At 34.3% G+C, this 22,040-nt stretch overlaps 1 protein-coding gene across 1 annotated transcript in view; it reads left to right on the forward strand.

Moving 5' to 3' along the window:
* The window catches only part of LOC142230234 (uncharacterized), a 487,637-nt gene that overhangs the window by 39,087 nt on the left and 426,510 nt on the right, over positions 1-22,040 (forward strand). The window contains exon 2 of the mRNA XM_075300874.1: positions 3,734-3,752. The gene's annotated coding sequence lies outside the window, so the exon portion shown is untranslated. The remainder of the gene's footprint in view (positions 1-3,733; positions 3,753-22,040) is intronic.

Raw genomic sequence — 22,040 nt, forward strand, 5'->3', positions numbered from 1 at the left:
TATAGAGGAATGTTTGGGCCATAAAGAGGTGTGCCGAAAACGGTGAGTATCGGTCCGTATTTTAGTATAGCCCCCATAAGAACGATTTCCCGATTTAACTCCTTAGGTTTCTAGAAACCGTAGTTTTTATCCGATTTGCCTGAAATTGTAAATATTCTGGTATTTAAGGCTCACAGAAACGTGTATCGGATTAAGTTTTTATCGGTCCATTTGGTAATGCCTCCATGTAGACCGATTTCACTTCTTGAGAGTATAGAAGGCGCACTGATCATGATAAGTGCTTGAAACTCAATGTAAAATGTCCAGATTTTATTTCTCGGGTAAAAATCTGCAGATTTAAGATTTAATAATAATAATTCAAACAAAAATGGTTCTTATAAATCCAGAATCTGATATAGTCTTCATAGGTAAAATCTTTAAATTTATCTTCGTGAAGTGTACTGGTTGAACTGCTCTGCTTGATCTGTCCTCAAACTCTCCGAAATTTCAAAGGAAACCCTAATATTTGATTCATGGTGGTGGGTGTTTAAGATTCGGCCCGGCCGAACTTACTGCTGTATATACTTGTTTTTTTTTATTGTTGGTTTATTCTTCAATCACTATTGTTGTCTTTGATTTCAACTTAAAACCATCCATCCAACCATCTTGCAGTCTATAGGGCTTTGCCCAAATAAATTTGACAAACATTCTTTTTCTCTGTTGGTTAAGCTACACTTGTAGTTTAGTCAATGCATCGTTTTAAGCCGAAATCAAAGACAACAATAATTAAATAAAATTTTTGAAAATTCTTCTATAGAAATAAAATGTTAACAAAATTTTCTATAGAAATAAAATGTTAACAAACTTTTCTATAGAATTAAAGTTTTAGCAAAATTTTCGAATTAGAATTACTTCAAGGTACTTATTAAACCATCTTTCTACATATATTCGTTAAAAAAGTGAAGAATTCATAGACGAATTTTCACTGATTTTCTATTTTTTCTTTTCTTTTTCGAGGACATTGATTTTTGTTGCATTTTTTTAGGGGTAATAAAAATTTACGTACTAACCAATTTGGAGACATGGTTATATAATTTAAATTGTCTAAATTTGTCTGTGTGTATAAATAATAAGCACAAGTAACAAAATGTGAATTTCAAAATCTTATTGGAAAAGTGTACCGATGTATTCCTTAGGCATAGATTGATATTTATTATTTGCATGCGGCCATTTCAAAACAAGGTTTTTTTTGGGGGGGGCTAGATACTTATAGGACCACTTTCGTATATATAATATAGACTTTAAATTGTTAAAGAGTCATAGACCAAACTCCTCTTAATATTCTTACGTTATGCGATTTGCATTCCAAGTTTTATTTGGGGACATGCATTGTAAAAATAATTTTTTATTGCATATTTTAGGGATGACAAAAAAATCATTTAATAGCCATTTAGGGGACATAACTATATACCATTGAAGTGGCCATTGTTATGATATGGAATATGTATTTCGCAAAATAGAAACGCTCAATTAAAGAATATGTAAAGGTTTTATTTTAATTTAAAATCTTGATATGACAATCTCCAACTTTAGAACTAACGACAATGGAATGCTTTATAGTCTTTTATATGTCTTCCTTCATGGGATCTCTATATCTACAATATGAAAGTTTATTTCATTTGCTATTGCAATAAAAAATGTTGTATCATTTAATTCAATGGAAGTACGAATATTAGCCTCAAATTTCATACCATCATACACACAAAAAAAATTTTTTCTGATTCAATCACGAAATTAATTGATCCAATTAATTTTTTAATTGAAATGTCTTCAATCACGAAAATGATAGTATCAATCACAGTTTTAATTGGGCATAGAAAAAAATCTTGATTAAAAAATTAATTGATGTCATTACCAAATTTCAATTAATTTTTTAATTGATTCAATTAAAAATTTAATTGATGTTGATTGCAAAACTCAATTAATTTATTAATTAAAAAAAGGTAACTATTTTCAATTACCTTTTGAATTGGCTTAGAATTTTTATTTGGATTAACAATTGATTGTTTGAAAAAAAAAATTTAATTAAAAATTTAAAAAAATGTTAATCACTTTTTTAACTGACTTAGTCTTCCGAATTTGATTAAAAGTTTATTGTATCAATTAACTTTTTAATTAAAAATTTTAAAATTTTGAATCATTGACTTAATTAACTTAACGTTTCTATCTTGATTAAAAAGTTAATTGTACCAATTAATTTATTAATTGAAAAAAATTTCAACTTCAATTAACTTATTAATTGGAAATATTTTGGTGATATTTTTTTCTGTGTAGTGACCTTTAAACCCTTCCTCTCATTTTCATAAAAATGCCCAAACTTCGGCCTATAAATCCCATAAACAGATTATATCATTTTATATAATTTTCACTTCACCAAAATGTGTTATAACATTTAAATTTCATTATTCGAAAGTACCAACTTCATCCAATTTTCATGGGTCATTTATAAAAAAATTTTAGATTTATGAAAATTTCCATGGCCCATAAGTATATCATATTGCATACTACAAGGAGCTATATAATATAATTTTCATTTTATAATATTTTCACTTTAGCCACTTCATTCGTAACACTTTATAAACCATTTAGATGGGCAGGAGGGGAAAAGTACTTTGTAAAGGGTGATTTGTTAAGAGCTTGATAACTTTTTTTTAAAAAAAAACGCATAAAATTTGCAAAATCTCATCGGTTCTTTATTTGAAACGTTAGATTGGTCCATGACATTTACTTTTTGAAGATAATTTCATTTAAATGTTGACCGCGGCTGCGTCTTAGGTGGTCCATTCGGAAAGTCCAATTTTGGGCAACTTTTTCGAGCATTTCGGCCGGAATAGCCCGAATTTCTTCGGAAATGTTGTCTTCCAAAGCTGGAATAGTTGCTGGCTTATTTCTGTAGACTTTAGACTTGACGTAGCCCCACAAAAAATAGTCTAAAGGCGTCAAATCGCATGATCTTGGTGGCCAACTTACCGGTCCATTTCTTGAGATGAATTGTTCTCCGAAGTTTTCCCTCAAAATGGCCATAGAATCGCGAGCTGTGTGGCATGTAGCGCCATCTTGTTGAAACCACATGTCAACCAAGTTCAGTTCTTCCATTTTTGGCAACAAAAAGTTTGTTAGCATCGAACGATAGCGATCGCCATTCACCGTAACGTTGCGTCCAACAGCATCTTTGAAAAAATACGGTCCAATGATTCCACCAGCGTACAAACCACACCAAACAGTGCATTTTTCGGGATGCATGGGCAGTTCTTGAACGGCTTCTGGTTGCTCTTCACTCCAAATGCGGCAATTTTGCTTATTTACGTAGCCATTCAACCAGAAATGAGCCTCATCGCTGAACAAAATTTGTCGATAAAAAAGCGGATTTTCTGCCACTGATTTTGGTAATAAAATTCAATGATTTGCAAGCGTTGCTCGTTAGTAAGTCTATTCATGATGAAATGTCAAGGCATACTGAGCATCTTTCTCTTTGACACCATGTCTGAAATCCCACGTGATCTGTCAAATACTAATGCATGAAAATCCTAACCTCAAAAGAATCACCCTTTATATATCATAGAATTTCACTCATGCATAAACAATTTGATTTTTATTGTAATTTTATGAAATCTAACCCTTAAAGCTTCTAGTACTCATAACATCTTAGCTATTTCGATTTTTTTTCATTTATATTTTTTTTCTTTCTTTATAGGTTGGCGAACGGCATGAGGGTAAGTTTATGGCTAATACATTAAATGAACCTTGAATAATTGAAACCAATAACCTTTATGGTAATATTTTTTCAATAAGAATAACAAAGCAAAAAAGAAAAGAAAAACTGTGGGATTCTCTAATAAAGTCTGGTGGAAAGAAGTACTTAAAAAAAGTTTGTTTTTTTCTTTATGATTATAAAGAATATATTTAATTAAATTAAAGAGATTTTAGAGGAAAGTTTCAAATAAAATAAATGTTAAATTTTCTGGCACCTTAGAATATGCTCTACAAAACACTTCATTTCAACATTGGCAGAGGGTTGTAGGGAATTTAAAATTAAATAAAAGAAAAATTGTCGGGCACCTTAAAAAAGGCTTCACTATTTCAATAAATTTATTTAATAGGAATTTAATTAAATTTTTCATAAATCCTCATATGGTTTTGGGAATTTCAAATTAAATAAAAGAAAAATTTTAGCGAACCTTAAAATATGCTTCTCAATTTGAATAAATTTATTTAATTTAAATTTTTTAAAATTATTTAATTTAACTTTTTCATAAATTCTCGAGTGGCTTTGGTTTACTTGTAAGATATTTCATTTATTTACTGTGATGAAATTATATAGAAACAATGAAACAACTGAAAATTTAAATCAAAAATATTAATTTTTTTATTTATTTATTTATTTTTTTTTTCAAATGATTGACTTTTTATTTATTTTTATACCCTCCACCATGGGATAGGGGGGTATATAAACTTTGTCATTCCGTTTGTAGCACATCGAAATTAGAGGATAAAATTTAACTCACACTCACGCACATTCACGAAGCAAAATTTTCACACGATACGTGTGGTAGCCAATCCCACTCACGCACATTCACGAAATGAAAACCAGTACTCACTCACGCTCACGCACGAACTACTTTTAAAGACTCACGCTCACGCACGATTCACGATAATTCACGTGGTTCACGACAAATTCACGAGATTCACAACATTTTCCAAACGGAAATCCGCAAAGATTACAAAATTCAAAAATAGCATAGAGTTCGAGAGCTAAATTAATTTCAGTTAACATACGAGTGTGAATTAAATATTGATTTTTTCGTGAGCGTGATTTTGCAGAAATTTTATTTACGCACATTCACGAACCCATTTTATTTCTCATGCACGCTCACGCATGACATATTTATTTTAGTCCCATTAACGCACATTCACTAGAGTTGTTTTGGATTTTGTTCACGACTTACGTGATTCACGCGTGTCCCGAGATTTTCGTGTCAAAATATTGCCTTAAGACCCCCAAAAATTATATAGTTTCTGGGTCGTGGTGAAATTCTGAGTCGATCTAAGCATGTCCGTTCGTCTGTTGAAATCACGCTAACTTCCGAACGAAACAAGCTATCGACTTGAAACTTGGCAACAAGTGGTCGTTAGTGATGTAGGTCGGATGACATTGCAAATGTGCTACATCGGTCCACTTTTACCAATATAAACAGACTCCCAGATTTGGCTTGCGGAGCCTCTAAAAGAAGCATATTTTATCCGATTTGGCAGAAATTTGGTAGGTGGTATTAGTATATGGTCTCTAATAACCATGCAAAAATTGGTCCTTATCGGTCTATAATTATATATAGCCCCTATATAAACCGATCCCCAGATTTGGCTTGCGGATCCTCTAAGAGAAGCGTATTTTATCGGATCCGGCTGAAATTTGGTACGTAGTGTTAGTATATGGTCTCTAACATCCATACAGGAATTGGTCCATATCGGTCCATAATTATATATTGCCCCCATATAACCCGATCACCAGATTTGGCTTGCGGAGCCTCTAAGAGAAGCAAATTTCATCCGATCCGGCTGACATTTTTTACATGGTGTTAGAATATGGTCTCTAATAACCATGCAAAAATTGGTCGAAATCGGTCCATAATTATATATAGCCCCCATATAAACCGATCCCCAGATTTGACCTCCGGAGCCTCTTGGAAGACCAAAATTCATCCGATTCGGTTGAAACTTAGTACGTGGTGTTATTATATAGCCTCAAACACCCATGCAAAAATTGGTCGAAATTGGTCCATAATTATATATAGTCCTCATATAAACCGATCCCCAGATTTGACCTCCGGAGCCTCTTGGAAGACCAAAATTCATCTGATTCAGTTGATATTTGGTACGTGGTGTTGTTATATGGCCTCAAACACCCATGCAAAAATTGGTCGAATTCGGTCCATAATTATATGTAGCCCCCATATAAACCGACCCCCAGATTTGACCTCCGGAGCCATTTGGAAGAGCAAAATTCATCCGATTCGGTTGAAATTTGGTACGTGATGTTAGTATATGGTATCCAGCAACCATGCAGGAATTGGTTCATATCATTCCATAATTATATATAACCCCCATATAAACCCATCTCCAGATTTGACCTCCGGTGCCTTATGGAGAAGCAAAATTCATCCGATCTGGTTAAAATTTGGTACGTGGTGGTAGTATATGATATTTAACAACCATGCCAAAAGTGGTCCATATCAGTCCATAATCATATATAGACCCCATATAAAGCGTTCCCCAGGTATGACATCCGGATGAAGGTACAAAATTCATCCGATCCGGTTGAAATTTGGTACATTTCGCTAGTGTATGGCCGATAACAACCATGCCAAAATTGGTCCGTATCGATCTATAGTTATATGTAGCCCCTCAGATAAACTGATACCAAATCACGATTGCCACTCGAGCCAAAAATAATCTACCAAAATTTTATTGCCATAGAAAATTTTGTAAAAATTTTATTGGCATAGAAAATTTTGTCAAAATTTTTTTTCTATAGAAAATTTTGTCAACATTTTATGTCTTTAGGAAAATTTGTGAAAAAAAAAATTCTATACACAATTTTGTCAAAAATTTATTTCTATAAAAAATTTTGTCAAAATTTTATTTCTATAGAAAATTTGGTCAGAATTTTATTTCTGTAGAAAATTTTGTCAAAATATTATTTCTATAGAAAATTTATGAAGCATTTCATAGTTGGAGAGGAATATTTTGCTAAATCTTCTAAAACATCACGAATTCTACCAATCTACAAAACAGTAGGTTAGGTGGCAGCCCGATGTATCAGGCTCACTTAGACTATTCAGTCCATTGTGATACCACATTGGTGAACTTCTCTCTTATAACTGAGTGCTGCCCGATTCCATGTTAAGCTCAATGACAAGGGACCTCCTTTTTATGGCCGAGTCCCAACAGCGTTCCACATTGCAGTGAAACCACTTAGAGAAGCTTTGAAACCCTCAGAAATGTCACCAGTATTACTGAGGTGTGGTAATCCACCGCTGAAAAACTTTTTGGTGTTCGGTCGAAGGAGGAATCGAAGCCATGACCTTGTGTATGCAAGGCGCGCATGCTAACCATTGCACCAGGGTGGCTCCCAAACAGTAAAAAAAATCTGCCAATTTTGGTAGACTCGTGTTCATAATTGTATATAGCCCCCATGTAAAGCGACCAACATATTTCAATTCTGGCTCTATATGTTAATTACCGCACAAAAATTCATATCGGTTCGTAATTATTTCTTCCCTTTATATACCAGTCAAGAATTGAATATATGCGTATTTAATCGACCTTTCTTTTGTCTACTATATATCCCACATGGACTAACTTACAATTTAGAAGATGATTAGAAGATGATGTTAAGAAGTTTTAAAGGCATCTTAAAATCATCGGCCATCGCCCAACCATCGGCCGCAATCCAAGTAATTTCATTGTGGGTGACCGTCTTTAGTAGAAGTTTCTACGCCAACCATAGTGGAGGGTACATAAGATTCGGCTTGGCCGAACTTACGGCCGTATATACTTGTTTTTAATATTTTTTTTCATTTCTTGTTTATTTTATATAAATTTTATATTAAAAACACTAATTTCTTGTTGTTGTAGTTATTATCTATTATTTTACTTTTTTTATAATTCTTACCACTATGTGTTAATCAAGCGAATAGTTAGCAGGGAATTATAATCAAATAAATTGAAATTTTATCTAGCACCCTAAAGTATACTTCACAAATTAACCTTGAAAATTAAATGGGGGTTTTTCAAAGAATATCAGTATAAAAAAAATTGACATTCAGTATTATTTCTGTTTTCTGTTAATCACAGATAATAAATTCATTTTTTTAATTTATTTAGTTTTTTTTCTCATTCAAGAGTTTTCAATTAACGTTTTTTTCGTTTACCTAAAAATAGGCAATAAAAAAATTTGTTCAATTTTGCTTAAGCACAAAAATCCCATCTGTCTGGATTTTATGAATAGATTTGTTGTTCATTGTTCGTTTGTTGGTTTGTTTTCTTTTGACTACAATCTAAGTGTCATTGCGTGTGAGAGGCATTTTTTTTTTGTTCTGACTTAAAATGGCTCACTAATGGATTATTTGTGCCATGATGTTGACATTGACATCTCAAGGTAATTTCAGTCCTCACTTTCATTGTTTGTATTCCTCTTTATCTTCTTTTGGTAGCAGTCTAAAGTTTGTTTTTCTTGCCTAAATATCAGAGCTCTGGTTAATTGTTTGTGTTGGCAGACATCCTGAGTGTATGCACGGAAATTTATGCCAGATTGTAAGTATTACTAGTATCTGTTTTCTAACCTTGGCCATGAGAGAAGGATTAATAGGGAACCTTAGCAGTAATGTAATGATTGCAAGAATATACCACATTCAATTCACAGATAGAATACAAATGGTTTAATAGTACCTTGGTTTGTCTTCTCTTTATGGATGTTAAGTTGGTAAATTTTTATTAGGTATTCGGTCTAGTGGCATTTGATTTAGACATTTATTTAAATATATTTTATTAGGATAACTTGATTTAATATATTTGCTTCATTGCCTTCATCACTTTTTTCACTTTCCCTAGGAAAAAATTTTATTATTATTTTTTTTTATTAAATTTAAAATTAAATCTTCTTACATTTTTTAGCCTCCTTTTCATCCCAAGCCACTTATTATACCCTGCGCCACACTGTGGAACAAGGTATTATAAGTTAGTGCATATGTTTGCAACACTCAGAAGGAGACGAGATAGACACATGGTGTCTTTGACAATAATGCTCAGGGTGGGCTCCCGAGTCGATATAGCCATGTCCGTCTGTCCGTGAACACATTTTTGTAATCAAAGTCTAGGTCGCAGTTTTAGTCCAATCGACTTCAAATTTGGCGCAAGTATGTGTTTTGGCTCAGAATAGAACCCTATTGATTTTGGAAGAAATCGGTCCAGATTTAAATATAAATAGATATGGACTAATACGGCCCCGGAAGCCAGAGTTTTACCCCAATTTGGTTGAAATTTTGCACTAGGAGTAGAATTAGTAGTGTAGTCAAGTGTGCCAAATTTTATTGAAAACGTTTCAGATATAGATATAGCTCCCATATATATCTTTCGCCCGATATGGACTAATACGGTCCCAGAAGCCAGAGTTTTACCCCAATTTGGTTGAAATTTTGCACTAGGAGTACAGTTAGTAGTGTAGTCAAGTGTGTCAAATTTGGTTGAAATCAGATTTAGATATAGCTCCCATTTATAGCTTTCGCCCGATTTACACTCATATGACCACAGAGGACAATTTTTTGCTCCGATTTAGTTGGGAGTAGAATTAGCATTGTAGCTATGCGAATAAATATATATACCCATCTGGGTCGTGGTGAAATTCTGAGTCGATCTGAGCATGTTCGTCCGTCCGTACGTCTGTTGAAATCACGCTAACTTCCGAACGAAACAAGCTATCGACTTCAAACTTGGCACAAGTAGTTGTTATTGATGTAGGTAAGATGGTATTGCAAATAGGTCATATCGGTTCACTTTTACGTATAGCCCCCATATAAACGGACCCCCAAATTTGGCTTGCAATTGCTCTAAGAGAAGCAAATTTCATCCGACCCGGCTGGTCCACATCGGTCCATAATTTTATACAGCCCCTATATAAACCGATTTGCATTTCGGAGCCATTAAGAGAAACAAATTTCATCCGATCCGGCTGAAATTTGATCCATGGTATTCGTATATGGTCTCTACCAACCAAGCAAAAATTGGTCCCCATCGGTCCATAATTATATATAGCCCCCATATAAACGGACCCCCAAATTTGGCTTACGATTGCTCTAAAAGAAGCAAATTTCATCAGGCTGAAATTTGGTACATGATGTTAGTTATGGTATCTAACAACCATGCAAAAATTGGTTCACATCGGTCTATAATTATATATAGCCCCCATATAAACCGATCCCCCGATTTGGCTTGCGGAGCCTCTTAGAGGAGCAAATTTCATGCGATCCGGCTGAAATTTGGTACATGGTGTTGGTATATGGTCTCTAACAATCATGGAAAAATTGGTCCACATCGGTTCATAATTATATATAGCCCCCATATAAACCGATCCCCAGATTTGGCTTGCGAAGTCTCCAAGAGAAGCAAATTTCATCCAAGCCGGTTGTAATTTGGAACATGGTGATAGTATATGATCTTTAACAAGCGTGCCAGAATTGGTCCATATCGGTCCATAATTATATATAGCCCCCATATAAAACGTTCTCCAGATTTGACCTCCGGAGCCTCTTGGAGGAGCAAAATTCATCCGATCCGGTTCAAATTAGGAGCGTGGTGTTAGTATATGGTCGCTAACAACCATACCAAAATTGGTCCAATCACACAAAAATTGGTCCATATCGGTTCATAATCATGGTTGCCACTAGAGCCAAAAATAATCTACCTGTTGGTTTTATTTCTATAGAAAATTTTGTCAAAATGTTATTTCTATAGAAAATTTTGTCAAAATTTTATTTCTAGAGAAAATTTTGTTAAAATTTTATTTGGTTCATAATAAAATTTTCATCATTTTCAAAATTTTATTTCTATAGAAAATTTTGTCAAAATGTTATTTCTATAGAAAATTTTGTTCAAATTTTATTAGGTTCATAATCATGGTTGCCACTCGAGCCACAAATAATCTACCAAGATTTTATTTCTATAGAAAATTTTGTCAAAAGTTTATTTCTATAGAAAATTTTGTTAAAATTTTATTTCTGTAGAAATTTTTGTCAAAATTTTCTTTCTATAGAATATTTTGTCAAAATTTTTATTTCTATAGAAAATTTTGTGAAAATTTTATTTCTATAGAAAATTTTGTCAAAATTTTGTGTCTACTTTGTCAAACTGAATTATATACGTATTGGATCGATCTTTTTTGATTTAATATATACCACGTATGGACTTACATACAATTTAGAAGATGGTGTTAGGAGGTTTTAAGATACCTTGCCATCGGCAAGCGTTACCGCAACTTAAGTAATTCGATTCTGGATGGCAGTGTTTAGAAGAAGTTTCTACGCAATCCATGATGGACGGTACATAAGCTTCGGCCTGGCCGAACTTACGGCCGTATATACTTGTTAGTTTAATATATACTACGTATGGACTACCTTGTAATTTAGAAGACGGTGTTAGGAAGTTTTAAGATACCTTGCCATCGGCAAGTGTTACCGCAACCCAAGTAATTCGATTGTGGATGACAGTCTTCAGTAGAAGTTTCTACGCAATCCATGGTGAAGAGTACATAAGCTTCGGCCTGGCCGAACTTACAGCCTTATATACTTGTTTATGAATTTAAATTATACTGTAATATTTTTTTATAAATAATGATCTCAAATCCCTTTAAGTTAATCGAGTTTATCAGTCGCCTACTGTATTTGTAAAAATTTTCCATTTTTTATCCCAAATGTATTCAGTGAAGTAATGTGCCTCCTTAATGTATGAAAATAAATTTTTCTTTAGTATATAACCGTATTAGACTTCTTAATATTAAATTTCAAGGAATGATTTTCAATGAAATGGAGATACAATAATTTTTTAGCTTTTGAGAGGGAAGTTGTGTTCTGCATTTCTCTTTTAAAATTTTCCATCTACTTGATTCCGAAAACAAGTAAGTAAAGTAGAAAGTCGGGCGGGGCCGACTATATCATACCCTAAACCACCATTACAGAATTAGTAATCATAAGCATTTGTGGGGTAACATGTAGGTCTGGGAGATAAACCGCAGTTGCATATTTAAGAAAATTAAGGGGTACATGTCTATGGGTGCTTTGTGCCAATCTGACTATAGCTCATATTCAATGTTGCCAGGGAAAATGTTCGGTTTACCCTGCAAGGACAAAAAAAGTTCCCTACTTTCCTATACATTCCCAAACAATTTTCCCTACTATATTTTTCGTTAAATTTAAAAAATTTTACAAAACAAAAATGGTTCTAAGTACTTTATTATCTTAAAACATGAATATGCAACGTATATAACTTAGAATATAAATTTGTATTACGACCACAGTTGCCACAGTTGGTAGAATTATACCCAAATTAGTAATATTTTTTGTTAAATCTTTATAAAAATAAAATTTTGGAAAAAGTTTCTATAAACAAATTTTTGTGAGAAATTTTTCTACAGAAATAAAATTCTGAGACAAAATTCCACAGAAATAAAATTTTGAGAAAATTTTTTATAGAAATAATATTTTGAAAAATATTTCTATAGAAATACAATTTTGACAAAATGTTCTATAGAAATAAAATGTTGACAAAATTTTCTACTGGAATAAAGTTTACCACACATTGTTAAAGATCAAGCCTTGTCGGCTTCTAATTTCCTCCTCTAGGGCCACCAAAATGTAAAAATTATTACAAATTGTGTTGAGTGAAAATGTCCTAAATTGTGGCCCTACGTCCCTACAAAACGCTAAATATTAGAAAACCCTACATATAGGGAATTTCCCCTACTTCTAGCAACACTGGCTGTGTTGATATTGCACCTACGGTGTTAGTATGCCACTAATATTGAGCCCATTATTAAAAACGAGAAAATCGTTAAATTAGTGTGGGTAATAAATACAAATTTGTAAAAATCGAGCAATATTCTTATGAAAGAGCTACAAGTGCGTATAAGTACGATCGGCTAGTACATCACAATTTGAAATTTGAGTAACATTGGTTAATAAATAAGAGTACTATGGTCAAATTTGGGAAAATCGAGCAATGCATATATATGGAAGCTATATCTAAATCTGAACCAATTTGCATAATATTTTGCTGGTTTGATTAATACCACAAAAGGTTACCTTGTGCAAGATTTGAGTAAGATCAGTTAAGAAATGAGACCTGTATGGTCAAACATAAGGTTATAAGGGTCGAATTTTTCAAAATCGGGTGATACATATATGGGAGCTATATCTACTTCTGAACCGATTTCGATAAAATTTTGCACATATAGTTAGTACTATAGAGGACTGGATCTAGCCATTTTTTAGTGAGATCGGTTAATAAATAAGGGTTCTATGGCCAAATTTGGGAAAATCGGGCTATACATATATATGGGAGCTATATCTAAATCTTAACCGATTTCGATGATTTTTTGCACATATAGTAAGTGCTATAGAAGACTACATTTAGCCAAATTTGAGTAAGATCGGTTGATAAATAAGGGTTTTATGGCCAAATTTAGAAAAATCGGGCGGTACATATATATGGGAGCTATAGCTAAATCTGAACCGATTTCGATGATTTTTTGCACATATAGTTAGTGCTATAGAAGACTACATTTAGCCAAATTTGAGTAAGATTGGTTGATAAATAAAGGTTTTATGGCCAAATTTAGAAAAATCGGGCGATACATATATATGAGAGCTATATCTAAATCTGAGCCGATTTGGATGAAATTTTGCAGACTTGAAGTGCGATGGAAAAGATTAGCTTTTGTCAAATTTGGTGACGATCCGTTTGAAAAAAAGCGCAACGTGACCCCATTTGTCGAAATCGGGCGATACATATATATGGAAGCTATATCTAAATGTGATCCGATTTCTTCCAAATTCAATAGCGTTCGTCCTTGTGCCCAAAAAACTCCCTGTACTAAATTTCATCAAAATCGGTTAATAATTGCGACCGGAATTCTGTGAACAACAAATACATGGACAGACGGACGGACGGACGGACGTACACCAAGCGCTAGATCTACTCAGGAGGTGATTCTGAGTCGATCGGTATATATTTTATGGGGTCTAAAATCAATATTTCTGGTAGGCACATTTTTTGGCCCATCAAACTTATTATACCCTGACCACTATGTGGTTTAGGGTATAAAAAACTTATACTTGCTTTGGCTTCACGTATATTCCATTGGAAATTACAGAATCTGAATAATTCAATAAAAATCGTTTCAATCCCCACAAATGGTGATACAATGATAAATTCAAAATATCTTCATTTCATTTCGATTAAGGAAGAATTGTAAATAGGATCGGGAATTTCTTTTGTAAATTTGTTGGCACTGCCAAGTATACAAATAAACGTAATTAATGGCCGCAGATGTTTTATTGTTACACACAATCCCCAATTTTCTTTTCCTTATAGCTTTTTTTTTTCTTACACTTCCCTCTTGGAAATCTATCCATTCAAGTATTTTCTCTGGAAATCCCCCCGCCTCCTCCCTGGCCCTTGGATAGTTTCCCTAGTGACTACTCATACTACAAGCTATTTGCCTTTCTCAGTTATTTCATGGCTGGCATTTAATGTTCTTTATCGTTGCACATTTAAATGATTTCTATAGAAGACTGGCAGTTTATGCAAGCACCAGCAAGAATATGAGCTCACTCTGTATAGAGAGCTATGGAATGGCATTTCAGCATTAAATTTCTTCAACATTTCGAACACCATCTGAAATTTCAGATAAGCATGAAATTGCAGCATATAATTGGCCATTGGCTTTTGTTGGTTTGTTGGTGGTTCACTTTGCAGGATTCGTACAAATAATCGTTTATTATCGATGCCAAAGAAAATTACCAGAATGGAAGTGATATACTTAACGACTTTTCATTTTCTTGAGTCTTGAGTGGCCCCTGATTATAGTGCTCGTTATGTTGCCACGGATGAAAACAACTTTTGTGGGCGGGGTGAGGGCAATAGAGGAGGAATACGAGAATACCAATCTTAATGTTGGCCGATTGCGGATCAATAAATCTTTTTTTATGGTACTTTTTATACCCTCCATCATAGGATGGGGGTATATTAACTTTGTCATTCCGTTTGTAACACATCGAAATATTGCTCTAAGACCCCATAAAGTATATATATTCTGGGTCGTGGTGAAATTCTGAGTCGATCTAAGCATGTCCGTCCGTCCGTCCGTCCGTCTGTTGAAATCACGCTAACTTCCGAACGAAACAAGCTATCGACTTGAAACTTGGCACAAGTAGTTGTTATCGATGTAGGTCGGATGGTATTGAAAATGGGCCATATCGGCCCACTTTTACGTATAGCCCCCATATAAAGGGACCCTCAGATTTAGCTTGTGTAGCCTCTAACAGAAGCATATTTCATCCGATCCGGCTGAAATTTTGTACATGGTGTTGGTATATGGTCTCTAACAACCATGCAAAAATTGGTCCACATCGGTCCATAATTATATATAGCCCCCATATAAACCGATCCCCAGATTTGGCTTGCGGAGCCTAAAAGAGAAGCAAATTTCATACAACCAAGCTGAAATTTCGTACATGGTGTTAGTATATGGTCTCTAACAACCATGCAAAAATTGGTCCACATCGGTCCATAATTATATATAGCCCCCATATAAACCGATCCCCAGATTTGGCTTGCGGAGCCTCAAAGAGAAGAAAATTTCATCCGATCCGGCTGAAATTTGGTACATGATGTTGGTATATGGTCTCTAACAACCATGCAAAAATTGGTCCATATCGGTCCTTAATTATATATAGCCCCCATATAAACCGATCCCCAGATATGGCTTGTGGAGCCTCTAAGAGAAGCATATTTCATCCGATCCGGCTGAAATTTTGTACATGGTGTTGGTATATGGTCTCTAACAATCATGCAAAAATTGGTCTACATCGGTCCATAATTATATAGCCCCCATATAAACCGATCTCCAGATTTGGCTTGCGAAGCCTCAAAGAGAAGCAAATTGCATCCGATCCGGCTGAAATTTGGTACATGGTGTTGGTATATGGTCTCTAACAACCGTGCTAAAATTGGTCCACATCGGTCCATAATTATATATAGCGCCCATATAAACCGATCCCCAGATTTGGCTTGCGGAGCCTCAAAGAGAAGAAAATTTCATCCGATCCGGCTGAAATTTGGTACATGATGTTGGTATATGGTCTCTAACAACCATGCAAAAATTGGTCCATATCGGTCCTTAATTATAAAGGGTGATTCTTTTGAAGTTAGGATTTTCATGCATTAGTATTTGACAGATCACGTGGGATTTCAGACATGGTGTCAAAGAGAAAGATGCTCAGTATGCTTTGACATTTCATCATGAATAGACTTACGATCTGCCACAACGTCGAATTTTCAGTGAATGGGCCCTAGAAAAGTTGGCAGAAAATCCGCTTTTTTATCGACAAATTTTGTTCAGCGATGAGGCTCATTTCTGGTTGAATGGCTACGTAAATAAGCAAAATTGCCGCATTTGGAGTGAAGAGCAACCAGAAGCCGTTCAAGAACTGCCCATGCATCCCGAAAAATGCACTGTTTGGTGTGGTTTGTACGCTGGTGGAATCATTGGACCGTATTTTTTCAAAGATGCTGTTGGACGCAACGTTACGGTGAATGGCGATCGCTATCGTTCGATGCTAACAAACTTTTTGTTGCCAAAAATGGATGAACTGAACTTGGTTGACATGTGGTTTCAACAAGATGGCGCTACATGCCACACAGCTCGCGATTCTATGGCCATTTTGAGGGAAAACTTCGGAGAACAATTCATCTCAAGAAATGGACCGGTAAGTTGGCCACCAAGATCATGCGATTTGACGCCTTTAGACTATTTTTTGTGGGGCTACTTCAAGTCTAAAGTCTACAGAAATAAGCCAGCAACTATTCCAGCTTTGGAAGACAACATTTCCGAAGAAATTCGGGCTATTCCGGCCGAAATGCTCGAAAAAGTTGCCCAAAATTGGACTTTCCGAATGGACCACCTAAGACGCAGCCGCGGTCAACATTTAAATGAAATTATCTTCAAAAAGTAAATGTCATGGACCAATCTAACGTTTCAAATAAAGAACCGATGAGATTTTGCAAATTTTATGCGTTTTTTTTTTTAAAAAAGTTATCAAGCTCTTAACAAATCACCCTTTATATAGCCCCCATATAAACCGATCCCAGGATTTGGCTTGCGGAGCCTAAAAGAGAAGCAAATTTCATACAACCAAGCTGAAATTTCGTACATGGTGTTAGTATATGGTCTCTAACAACCATGCAAAAATTGGTCGACATCGGTCCATAATTATATATGGACCCCATATAAACCGATCTCCAGATTTGTCTTGCGAAGCCTCAAAGAGAAGCAAATTGCATCCGATCCGGCTGAAATTTGGTACGTGGTGTTGGTATATGGTCTCTAACAACCGTGCAAAAATTGGTCCACATCGGTCCATAATTATATATAGCGCCCATATAAACCGATCCCCAGATTTGGGTTCCGGAGCCTCAAAGAGAAGCAAATTTCATCCGATCCGCCTGAAATTTGGTACATGATATTGGTATATGGTCTCTAACAACCATGCAAAAATTGGTCCACATCGGATCATAATTATATATAGCCCCCATATAAACCGAACCCCAGATTTGGCTTGCGAAGTCTCCAAGAGAAGCAAATTTCATCCAATCCGGTTGGTAATTTGGAACATGGTGTTAGTATATGATCTTTAACAAGCGTGCCAGAATTGGTCCATATCGGTCCATAATTATATATAGCCCCCATATAAAACGTTCTCCAGATTTGACCTCCGGAGCCTCTTGGAGGAGCAAAATTCATCCGATCCGGTTCAAATTAGGAACGTGGTGTTAGTATATGGTCGCTAACAACCATACCAAAATTGGTCCAATCACACAAAAATTGGTCCATATCGGTTCATAATCATGGTTGCCACTAGAGCCAAAAATAGTCTACCAAAATTTTATTTCTATAGAAAATTTTGTCAAAATTTTATTTCTATAGAAAATTTTGTCAAAATTTTATTTCTAGAGAAAATTTTGTTAAAATTTTATTTTTATAGAATATTTTGTTCAAATTATATTCGGTTCATAATCATGGTTGCCACTCGAGCCAAAAATAATCTACCAAGATTTTATTTCTATAGAAAATTTTGTCAAAAGTTTATTTCTAGAGAAAATTTTGTGAAAATTTTATTTCTATAGAAAATTTTGTCAAGATTTTATGTCTACTTTGTCAAACTGAATTATATACGTATTGGATCGATCTTTTTTGATTTAATATATACAATGTATGGACTTACATACAATTTAGAAGATGGTGTTGGGAGGTTTTAAGATAACTTGCCATCGGCAAGCGTTACCGCAACTTAAGTAATTCGATTGTGGATGGCAGTGTTTAGAAGAAGTTTCTACGCAATCCATGATGGAGGGTACATAAGCTTCGGCCTGGCCGAACTTACGGCCGTATATACTGTTTTTTTTTTAAATGACGCATGATTGTGCATGGAATTTTCAAACTTCCAAAGAAATATATCATATTTGTTTGTACTAAAAAAAAAATCAACAAATAGATCGTAACATAATTAATAAGTTATTCAATTGAACTTTTAATAAAAGTACAATTTACAAATGAGCCTAAAAATAGGCTTTCATTATACCCTAAACCACATAGTGGTAAGGGTATAATAAGTTTGATCGGCCAAAAAATGTGCCTACCAGAAATATTGATTTTAGACGCCATAAAATATATACCGATCGACTCAGAATCACCTCCTGAGTCGATCTAGCGCTTGGTGTCCGTCCGTCTGTCCGTCCATGTATTTGTTGTTCACAGGATTCCGGTCGCAATTATTAACCGATTTTGATGAAATTTGGTACAGGAAGGTTTTTGGGCACAAGGACGAACGCTATTGAATTTGGAAGAAATCGGATCAAATTTAGATATAGCTCCCATATATATGTATCGCCCGATTTCGACAAATGGGGTCACGTTGCGCTTTTTTTTCAAACGGATCGTCACCAAATTTGGCAAAAGGTAATCTTTTCCATCGCCCTTCAAGTCTGCAAAATTTCATCCAAATCGGTTCAGATTTAGATATAGCTCTCATATATATGTATCGCCCGATTTTCCCAAATTTGGCCAAAAAACCTTTATTTATCAACCGATCTTACTCAAAGTTGGCTAAATATAATCTTCTATAGCACTAACTATATGTGCAAAAAAAACATTGAAATCGGTTAAGATTTAGATATAGCTCCCATATATATGTACCGCCCGATTTTTCTAAATTTGGCCATAAAACCCTTATTTATTAACCGATCTTACTCAAATTTGGCTAAATGTAGTCTTCTATAGCACTAACTATATGTGCAAAAAATCATCGAAATCGGTTCAGATTTAGATATAGCTCCCATATATATGTATAGCCCGATTTTCCCAAATTTGACCGTAGAACCCCTATTTATTAACCGATCTTACTCAAAGTTGGCTAGATCCAGTCCTCTATAGTACTAACTATATGTGCAAAATTTCATCGAAGTCGGTTCAGGTGTAGATATAGCTCCCATATATGTATCACCCGATTTTGAAAAATTCGCCCCTAATAACCTTATGTTTGACTATACAGGCCTCATTTCTTAACTGATCTTACTCAAATCTTGCACAAGGTAACCTTTTGTGGTATTAATCAAACCCGCAAAATATTATGCAAATTGGTTCAGATTTAGATATAGCTTCCATATATATGCATCGCTCGATTTTCCCAAATTTGGCCATAGTACTCTTATTTATTAAACAATGTTACTCAAAGTTCAAATTTTGATGTACTAGCCGATCGTACTTATACTTATACTTGTAGCTCTTACATAAGAATATTACTCGATTTTTACAAATTTGGATTCATTTCCCACACTAATTGAACGATTTTCTCTTTTTTAATAATGGGCTCAATATTAGTGGCATACTAACTCAGTAGGTGCAATATCAACTACAGCCAGTGTTGCTAGAAGTAGGGGAAATTCCCTATATATAGGGTTTTTCTAATATTTAGCGTCTTGTACGCACGTTGGACCACAATGTAGGGACATTTTCACTCAACACAATTTGTAATAATTTTTACATTTTGGTGGCTCTAGCGGAGGAAGTTAGAAGCCGGCAAGGCTTGATCTTTAACAATGTGTGGTAAACTTTATTCCTGTAGACAATTTTGTCAACATTTTATTTCTATAGAACATTTTGTCAAAATTGTATTTCTATAGAAATTTTTTTCAAAATATTATTTGTATAAAAAATTTTCTCAAAATTTTATTTCTGTGGAATTTTGTCTCAAAATGTTATTTCTATAGAAAAATTTCTCACAAAAATTTGTTTATAGAAACTTTTTCCAAAATTTTATTTTTATAGAGATTTAACAAAAAAGATTACTAATTTGTGTAGAATTCTACCAACTGTGGCAACCGTGGTGGTAATACAAATTTATATTCTAAGTTATATACGTTGCATATTCATGTTTTAAGATAATAAAGTACTTAGAACCATTTTTGTTGTGTACAATTTTTTAAATTTAACGAAAAATATAGTAGGGAAAATTGTTTGGGAATGTTTGGGAAAGTAGGGAACCTTTTTTTGCCCTTGTAGGGTAAGCCGAACATTTTCCGTGGCAACATTGACTATGAGCTATAGTCAGATTGACACAAAGCACCCATAGACATGTACCCCTTAATTATCTTAAATATGCAACTGCGGTTTATCTCCCAGACATATGTGTTACCCCACAAATGCTTATGATTACTAATTCTGTAATGGTGGTTTAGGATATGCTATAGTCGGCCCGCCCGACTTTCTACTTTACTTACTTGTTTTTTTATAAAAAATGTTAAAAATCATATTAAATCATAACAAATAATTTATTTCAATCAATTTAAAAAATATGAATGAGCCTAAAAATATGCTTAAATTTGGGATATTTTTGACATCGATAATAAAATCAGAAATTTATAATAAACGAAAAAATATTTCGAATTGCAATTACCTGAAGCTATTAATTTTAATATATTTAAATATTAAATAATTACAGCATATTCTTAGGCATACAGATAAAATCAAATCTCTAACATACCATCCGAGGTTATGTAAATGCCATCAAAGTGTATCCATAGACACAAATAGAAAATCCAGTGGATTATTGAGAGGAAATCCATAGTAATTCCCAACCAAGTATCACCTCAGGAATACCCACCCAATATGAATGGGCCTAAAAATATACTTTAATTTATTAATATTTTTTTTGTTATCGGCAACAAAATCATAAATTCATAATTAACCACAAAATAGATCGAACTTCAATGACCTTAAGCTTCTAAACCTATTACATTTAAATATTAAATAGTCGCATCATACTTTTAGGCTAGAGGCATAACAAAATGGCTAACATACCATGCCAAATTCCAATAGAAAAATTCATTGATTTAACATACGAAACAAATAAATGGGATACATAGGGTTAATGAGATGAAATCCATAATATTTCTTAATCAAATACAGACAATTTACTCCACCTCAAATGTACCCTCAATACCCAGATTTAATTTTTGACTATAGCGGGTCAATAAATCTATTTTGGCATTTTTATACCCTCCAACATAGGATGGGGGGGTATATTAACTTTGTCATTCCGTTTGTAACACATCGAAGACCCCATAAAGTATATATATTCTGGGACGTGGTGAAATTCTGAGTCCATCTGAGCATGTCCGTCCGTCCGTCCGTCCGTCTGTTGAAATCACGCTAACTCCGAACGAAACAAGCTATCGACTTGAAACTTGGCACAAGTAGTTGTTACTGATGTAGGTCGGATGGTATTGAAAATTGGCCATATCGGTCCACTTTTACGTATAGCACCCATATAAACGGACCCCCAAATTTGGCTTGCAGACCTTCAAAGAAAAGCAAATTTCACCCGAACTGGCTGAGATTTGGTACATGGTGTTAGTATATGGTCTCTAACAACTATGCAAAAATTGGTCCACATCGGTCTATAATTATATATAGCTCCCATATAAACCGATCCCCCAATTTGAATTGCGGAGCCTCTAAGAGAAGCAAATTTTATCCGATCCGGCTGAAATTTGATACATGGTGTTAGTATATGTTCTCCAACAACCATGCACGCTCAAAAACAAACCCAGCCAAATACATTCAAATCGATGATTTGAGTTTGGCAAAGGAAAAGAGATATGCTGGCAAATTT

This window comes from Haematobia irritans, chromosome 3 (genome assembly GCF_050003625.1).
Source record: "Haematobia irritans isolate KBUSLIRL chromosome 3, ASM5000362v1, whole genome shotgun sequence".
Lineage (NCBI taxonomy): Eukaryota > Metazoa > Arthropoda > Insecta > Diptera > Muscidae > Haematobia > Haematobia irritans.